Source organism: Cajanus cajan, chromosome 10, assembly GCF_000230855.2.
Source record: "Cajanus cajan strain Asha chromosome 10, NIPB_CcT2T_4, whole genome shotgun sequence".
NCBI classification, from domain to species: Eukaryota; Viridiplantae; Streptophyta; class Magnoliopsida; order Fabales; family Fabaceae; genus Cajanus; species Cajanus cajan.
The window spans coordinates 17,075,984-17,084,049 of record NC_138526.1 but is presented as its reverse complement, the minus strand read 5'-3'; the positions used below and the strand labels follow the sequence as shown (position 1 = coordinate 17,084,049).

General features: G+C 33.3%; 1 pseudogene; it reads left to right on the top strand.

Annotated features, from left to right (window-relative positions):
- The first annotated feature begins 439 nt into the window (after positions 1-439).
- On the top strand, positions 440-2,485 carry LOC145952690 (uncharacterized; annotated as a pseudogene).
- Positions 2,486-8,066: the final 5,581 nt, after the last annotated feature.

The window sequence follows — 8,066 nt, the reverse complement described above, 5'->3', positions numbered from 1 at the left end:
TTCCAGGTGAATTCGTTCCATAATTCTTTGTGAATACTTGTAAATCTTGAGAGGGTTTCTCAAGTGGTAAGGAATTCTTGTAGTGGGTTTCTACAAGGGGTGCTTTCTTGGGGTCAAGAAAGTGGTTATCTTGAATGTAGGAGTATATGCATGTGTGGTGTGCTTGTAAACCTTCTTCATTAAGATAGTGGAACAAATCTTGATCAGGTTCTGATTGAGGACTGGATGTAAGTCACATGTGGAGTGGCTGAACCAGGATAAAAGACTTGTGCAATCTTCTTCTACCCTTATCTTTTACTTTGAGTAATATTTTGATTGTACATTAAAGAAGATAATTCTTGATTAACATGTGTGCATGAATGATGTTGGTTTAAACTGAAGTAAAGCATTACATATTGGTGTTAAATTTGAACCTCATTATTTTGTAATCAAGAAAGCATATAGAATTCATTCTTCTATAACAAGTCTTTAGAAAACTTCATTGAAAATTCATTTTTAGAAAAGTTTAATTGAAATAAAGATCCTAAATACTCTAAAATTTTTAGGGTCATAGAATCCAATTCACCCCCCTCTTGGATTGTGCCATTCTTTTCTAACAAAAACGATTTAGCAATAAAGGAGAGGGAAAGGGTTTATAAAGAGAAGAATCTAGAAAAGTGATGAGATCCGAGTGAGTGCGTGCGTGTGTGTGCCTTCCATGCACTCTTTTTACAGGGAAAGGGTTGTATGTTGTGCCCGACGTAGATTATACATTTTACGTTGGACCCTACCAGGTCTGACATAAAAAAGTTCACAAAAACTATAAAAATGCCACCGTATCTTTTTTACGTCGATTTTTGTTAAGTTCGATGAGAAAGAGGTGACGTAAAAGCCTCGTTTTCTACAAGTGAACCATACTATTCATTCTTTTTATGCAAACAGAATTGTTCTATTCATAGATCATCTTATGCCTTGTGATAATGTTACAACACCTTAAACAAACACATCTTATGACCATTGGTAAAGAGTAACATCTTGTCACTTTTGGCTATAGAGAAACATATCTTTAAAATATATTTATCTTTTTATGAATAGTCAAATATTTTCATAAAAGAACATACACTTTCACGCAAGAATACAACTTTTTAGGAATTGACACATTTTCATAAAAGGATACAACATTTATTTTATTTTGAAAATCTCTCACAAGACCTCCTTGTTAGACTTTAAGAATTTTCTTCATATTTTGAATACAAAATCTGTTATGCTGTACTTGTTTGACAACAATCTGTTTTAGGTGAAAAGTAGGTGATTTGAAGTATACTTTTGGTAAATATTTAATAGGTAAAAGTGGGTAGTACAACTAAGTCAACAATGAATGCATTTTTTTGAATAGTAAGCTTGCAATATCAAAAGTTGTTGTACTGTAACTTGCTGATATGGAAAAAAACGTAAATGGAAAATTGAATGTCCACTAAGAATTTGTCTCGCTCTGTTTTGCTCTCCACTCTTCCTATTATTTTTTTTTCCTTTTTCAACATGGTATCAGAGCTTCATTGATCTTTGAGGGTCTATGAGAGAAAAAGGAAAAAATTTGAAAAACAATTTCTGTGTTAGAGAAAACCAACAAGAAACCCACTCAAAAAACCTTTAACCAATGGCTTTCAGCAGCAGTTCCTTACCTCCACCTCCAATATTTGTTGGAGAAAATTATGATTTGTGGGCTGCAGAGATGAGAACTTATCTTAGAGCTCACAATTTGTGGGAAGTGGTAGAAAATGGAAGCAACTCAACTCCTTTACTAGACAACCTAACAATGGCTCAAGTAAGATTTCACAATGATGAAGTGGCAAACGAAGGCAGAGCACTTGACATCATACAAGCGGTTGTTCATGACGATGTTTTTATTAAGATTTTGAATCTTGATACAACAAAAGAGGCTCAGGACAAACTTAAGGAGGGGTTCCAAGGTAGAAAAAGAACAAGGAGGATGAAGGTGCTAAATTTGAGAATAGAATTTGAAGTTATCAAAATGAAGGAAGATGAAATAGTGAAGGAGTTTGTTGATAGGCTTTCTAAAGTGGTTACACAAATCAAATTATTGGGTGAAGAACTTAGTGATCAACGAGTTGTGGAGAAAATATTGGTATGTCTTCTGGAGAGGTTTGAGTCAAAAATCTCCTCTAAAAAAATAAGGATTTTTCTCATATATCAATTCTAGAACTTGTAAATGCTTTACAAGCCACTAAATAGAGAAGATCCTTGAAGATGGAAGAAAATGTTGAAGGTGCTTTTGTGGTTAAAACCAAAGGCAAATTTCAAGGCAGCAGTAATTGTGGAAAAAATCCATTTAGTGGGAAGAAAGGAAAATAAAAAAAAAAACAAGAAGAAAGCAACAGAGGAGGAGGTTGGAGAGACAAGTATCCACCTTGCTCTTACTGTAAAAAGAAGAATCATATAGAAACTTTTTGTTGGTTTAGGCTAGGATTCAAATGCAAAGCATGAAACGAACTTGGTCATGTGGAAAAAGTGTGCAAAAGCAAAGAAAAGCAACAAGGACAACAAACCCAAGTTGTTGAGCATGAAGAACAAAATAAGGAGAATTTATTTGTTGCTTCTTGTTATTTAGCAAATAGAATCAAGGAGGTGTGGCTTATAGATAGTGTATGCACAAATCACATGACTAATGATGCAAGTATTTTCAAGGAATTAGATTAATCTCACTTCTCAAAAGTCACTGTTAGCAATGGAGAAAGTCTTGAAGTTAAAGGCAAATGAGTTATTGCTGTAGAAACTTCTTCAGGTACTAAATACATTTAAGATGTTTTATACATACCTGAGATAAATCAAAATTTTCTAAGCGTGGGACAAATGCTTCAAAAGAATTATACTTTGCATTTTGATGACATGAAATGCACTATATTTGATCCGTCCGGGTGTGAGCTAATGTCTATCAAAATGCGAGATAAGAGTTTTCCAATAGAATGGAAGCAACCTACTATGCTTGCTTTTCCAAGTTCAGTAGATGATTCTGTTTTATGGCACAAAAGACTTGCTCATTTTAGTTGCTCCACCTTGAAGCAAATCAACTCAAATGGCTTAGTTCAAAACTTAGCTTCCATAGAAGATGATGTTGATGTTTGTGATAGATGTCAGTTTGGAAAACAATGTAGATTGTCATTCCCTGCAGTAGCAAGCTAGAGAGCTATTGAAAATACAACTTATCCACACTGATGTGTGTGGTCCAATGAGCATAGTATCTTTAAATGGCAACAAATATTTTTTAGGCTAAAACCCTATTTTGGTCCCTTATAATAATTGTTTGTTTCAATTTAGTCCCACTTTTATTTTTGGTTTCAATTTGGTCCCATATTAATTAATTGGTTTCAATTTGATCCCAAATAAATTAATTGGTTTCAATTTGGGACTTCTGTCCAAATTATTTAAACAGAGTTAACTATTGGCCACGTGGATGCCACGTAGATGCATAGGTGGATGCCACGTGGATGATAATTTTTTTTTAAAACACCTGGACCCAGAACGGCCCGTTCTGAAACCAGAACGGGCCGTTCTGGTTGCACTTTTGGTGTGTTAAATTTGCATTCGAAACGGCCCGTTCCAGATGCAAATATAACACACTAAAAGTGAAACCAGAACGGGCCGAACGGGCCGTTCTGGTTCCGCACTGCTAAACATAAACGATCGATGATTATAGTTTACGGTTGTGAATCGTGGAAGGAAAAAGACCCAAGGTACAAAGTATTTCAAACACTAAATTTGAAAATATTGTTAATGAAAATTAATAACTTCAATTGCTAAACAGTTAGGCTATACAGTGTATTATTAAGGACAATGCAATGTATCACTAAAGACAATGGTTATTTCAAACTAGAGTGAACCACTTACTACTAAATTGACACTATATAGTAAAAGATGAAATGACATGGTATTTTTCCTTGAAGTCATTAACAATGTACCCCAACAACAACAACCTGTTCTTGAAGAGGTAGAACCTGAAGTAAAGGAAGAGAATACACAGAACTAACATTTCACCACACAACCATATGCAGGGACAGATCTAAGTTAATTATAGGGGGGGAACTTGCCCCCACTAAAATTGTGTTCATTCTTTTTTTTATATATATAAAATATTAATAACTTTATAAAATATATATTATTAATTATATTTTAATTATGTTGTTATATCTAATATAATAAATATATTAATATTTTTTTAATATTTTATTTTTATTATGTTTATCCTATTAATTTTTATCATTTTATTCCTCTAATTTTAAATAAGTTGCAAAAATTTATAAAGTGACACTTAAATATTTCTTCAGACAGAAAAAGAAAAAGAAAAAGTTATTACTCTATTTATAAGACAATTATATTTTATAAAAATAAGTAATTTTAAAATTTTTACCATAAAATATTTTTCAAAATTATTATATTTTTAATAAAATTAATAAAGAATATTCTATTATCAGTTTTGGAACGGGCCCAGAACGACCCGTTCTGAATCCAGAACGGAACCAAAACGGCCCGTTCTGAAACCAAAACGGCCCGTTCTGAAACCAGAACGGCCCGTTCTGTTGCATCTGGAACGAACTGTTTCAGGTGCAAAATTAACACACCATGAGTGCATCTGGAACAGCCCGTTGTGTTTTCAGAACGGGCCGTTCTGGTTCCAGATGTTTTCAAAAAATTTGGCATCCACGTGGTATCCAGGTATGCATCTACGTGGCATCCACGTGGCCAAAAGTTAACTCCGTTTAAATAATTTGGACGGAAGTCCCAAATTGAAATCAATTCATTTATTTGGGACCAAATTGAAACCAATTAATTAATTTGGGACCAAATTGAAACCAAAAATAAAAGTGAGACTAAATTGAAACAAATAATTATTATGAGGGACCAAAATAGGGTTTTAGCCTATTTTTTACTATTTATAGATGATTTTACAATAATGAGTTGGGTGTTTTTTATAAAGCAAAAATCAGATGTGTTTGTTGCATTTCAGAAGTTTAAGATTTTGGTTAAGAATGAAATTGGTTGTCAAATTAAAAAACTCAAATCTGACAATGAAACTGAGTATACAGTAAAGGAATTTAAAAAGTTTTGTGATCAAGCTGGAATACAACATCAGTTCACCGTTCCTTACACTCCTCAATAAAATGGAGTGAGTGAAAGAAAAAATAGAACAGTGATGGAGATGGCTCGATGTTTGCTCTTTGAGAAAGGTTTTCTTAAGACTTTTTGGGCTGAGGCAGTAAAAACCTCAGTTTACTTGTTGAATTTATTGCCTACCAAAGAATTGAAAGGTACAACACCCTATGAAGCATGGTGTGGAAAGAAGCCTTTAGTGGAGCATTTAAAAATATCTGGTTATGTGTGTTACACTCATGTTCTAGATGTGAAAAGAGATAAACTTGATCGCAAGTGTGAAGTTGGTATTTTTTTGGGGTACAATATTAACTCCAAAGGATACCGAGTATAGAACTTGGAGACAAAAAAATTATTGTTAGTAGAGATATAAAATTTGATGAGTTTTCAAAATGGAATTGGAAGAAACATAAGCAGAAGGCTTAAGTAAAGGGTTGTTTGATGAAGACACTCTGCAAGAGCAAGATTTTGAAGATAATGAAGAGAACTATGATAGTGACACTGAATTTTCAGTGAGAAGTACAAAAACCTTGGAGGATATTTATGCAAGATGTAATGTTGCTACATTGGAGCATACAAGGTATGAAGAAGCTACTAAATTTGAAAGTTGGAGAGCTTCCATGAAGGAGGAGATAAAGATGGTTGAGAAAATAAAACTTGGCAACTTGTTGATAGGCCAAGTAATAAAAAAGTGATTGGTGTTAAGTGGGTTTACAGAACTAAACTCAATCTTGATGGTTCTATAAACAAACTTAAGGTTAGATTGGTGGTGAAAGGTTACTTCCAACAGTATGGAGTTGATTTTTTTGATACTTTTACACCTGTTGCAAGACATGATACAATCAGATTACTGATCTTTTTGGCAGCAAAACTTGGCTGGAAATTTTTTCATTTTGATGTAAAATCAGCTTTTCTAAATGGATTGCTTGATGAAGACATATATGTTGATCAACCTGAAGGTTTTCAAGTTCCAGGAAGTGAAGATAAAGTTTATAAGCCTCATAAAGCTCTTTATGGCTTGAAACAGACACCAAGAGCCTGGTATAGTAGAATTGATGGTTATCTTTTGCAAAAAGAATTCAAAAAAAGTGAAAATGAAGCCACCTTGTATGTGAAGAAGTCAAACAATGAAGTGCAACTCATTGTGTCTTTGTATGTTGATGATTTATTGGTTATAGGAAATGAATCAAATTCCTTAAACCAATTTAAGAAGGACATGGAGAAAGAATTTGAAGTGACTAACTTGGGTGAAATGAAATACGTTCTTGGAATGGAGATTTCTTAGCAAAATGATGGAATATTCATTTCACGGAGAAAATATGCTTTGGAGATATTGAAGAAGTTTCACATGGAGAAATGCAAGCCTATTGCTACTCCACTTATTGTAAATGAAAAACTTTCAAAGAATGATGGGAAAAATATAGCAGATGCTTCTGTTTATAGAAGTATAATCGGAAGTCTGTTGTATTTTTTAGCAACCATACTAGATTTAATGTTTGCTACAAGTTTGTTTTCCAGATTCATGCATTCTCCAAGTCAAGTTCACTTTGATGCAACAAAAAGAGTTTTGAGATATATAAGAGCTACAATTGATTATGGTTTGTATTTCTTAAAAAATGAAAGTGGAGAACTTCAAGGATATGCAGATAGTGATTGGGCAGGAAGTATCGATGATTCTAAAAGTACCGCTAGATATGTGTTTTCATTTGGCAGTGTTGTTTTTTCTTGAGATTCAAAGAAACAGAATGTCGTGGCCCAGTCATCAGCTAGAGCTGAGTATATTTCAGCTACAGCTACTACAAATAAGGTTATTTGGCTGAAAAAGATTTTATTAGATGCGGGGAAAATTCAAGATGAAGCTACTGTCATTTGGGTGGATAACAAAATCTGCTATTTCTATTGCTAAAAATCTTGTCCAACATGAAAGAACAAAGCACATTAATGTAAAGTTTCATGCCATTAGAGAAGCAGAGAAGTCAAAAGAAATCAGGTTGGAGCATTGCAGCTCTGAGGAATAGATTGCAAATATCATGACCAAAGCCCTCTCTAAGGGTCAATTTGAAATACTAAGATCAAGACTTGGAGTGTTCAAGAAAAATCTCAAGGAGTGTTAGACTTTGAGAATTTTCTTGATATTTTGAATACAAAATCTGTTATACTGTACTTGTTTGACAATAATTTGCTTTAGGTGAAAAGTAGGTGATTTGGAGTATACTTTGGGTAAATATGCAATAAGTAAAACTGGGTAGTACAACTAAGTTAACAATGTATGCATTTTTTTTAATAGTAAGCTTGCAATATCAGAAGTTGTTGTATTGTAACTTGCTGATATGAAAAAGAAAACGTAAATGGAAAACTGAATGCCCACTAAGAACTTGTCTTGCTCTGTTTTGCTCTCCACTCTTCCTATTATTCTGTTTTCCTTTTTCAACACTCCTATTATCCAAGCATACAATAGAGAAAAAACAAGAACATAGACTTGAGGCACGTTCTTCCCATTTTTATTTCTTTTAAGTTTTCTTCTTTAATTCTTCATGCTATCTACGGAGCCAGAGAGGAGTGAGAGAGGGATCTTATACAGATATTTTGTTACGGATCATACCATATCAAAATAAGTATGACTTGTGAGATCTGCAGTAGTAAATCAATATAACAGCACCCTTCTTTTTTAACAGAATCATATCACTTTTGAGTCGATGTTTTGTTACATTGCATTTTATCTTAAACTGTTCATCATTAATCCACTGCATAAATTAGTACAGTGTGATTTATATGCCATATACCATCGAAAACTGTGATTTATATGCCATTATGCAAGCAACGATTCACAAGTATCAATCAATTGGGCACTGCCGCATTGTCATTTTGAATTATAAATTGGATAAAAAAAATAAACTTAAGATACAACTACACACAATAGA